We start from the raw sequence: 491 nt of genomic DNA, 5'->3' as shown, positions 1-491 counted from the left end.
TGAGGTCGACAGGGCAATGTCGTTGGCGACGCTATGATGCTGTTGAGGTCTCAAGTGATATAGGTCACATTCTTTTTCTCATACCTTTAGAAAAAATGAACAATCTACAGCCAAATCACATAACTGCTCCAGAGGTACTGAAAAAAAAATCGATGAAATCGATCGATCGACGAATTCCTCTGTAAATAGTTTCTCATTTGGAGGCTTGACACTCTTCCCTTTACCTTCAGAGGGACTACACCTTATTTCCGATTCCATGACTAATGAGAGAAAATTAAGAATAAAAGTACTGATCTTCATTTCATTATGTGCATTATGTTGATGGAAACAAAAATATTGCCAACGAAAGATTGCAAAAAGATTTCATAATGCTCTCTGAAATGTAATGGAGCTGTAAATTCTAACCGTGTTTTTACAAACCACGTTCAGACGTTCAAATAATAATGATCACATTTTTCATTCAAATTACAAATGTACACAGAATGTATCTG

Source organism: Diadema setosum, chromosome 8 (assembly GCF_964275005.1).
Source record: "Diadema setosum chromosome 8, eeDiaSeto1, whole genome shotgun sequence".
NCBI lineage: Eukaryota > Metazoa > Echinodermata > Echinoidea > Diadematoida > Diadematidae > Diadema > Diadema setosum.
The sequence above is the reverse complement of the archived record's forward strand: the minus strand, read 5'-3'. Positions refer to the sequence as shown.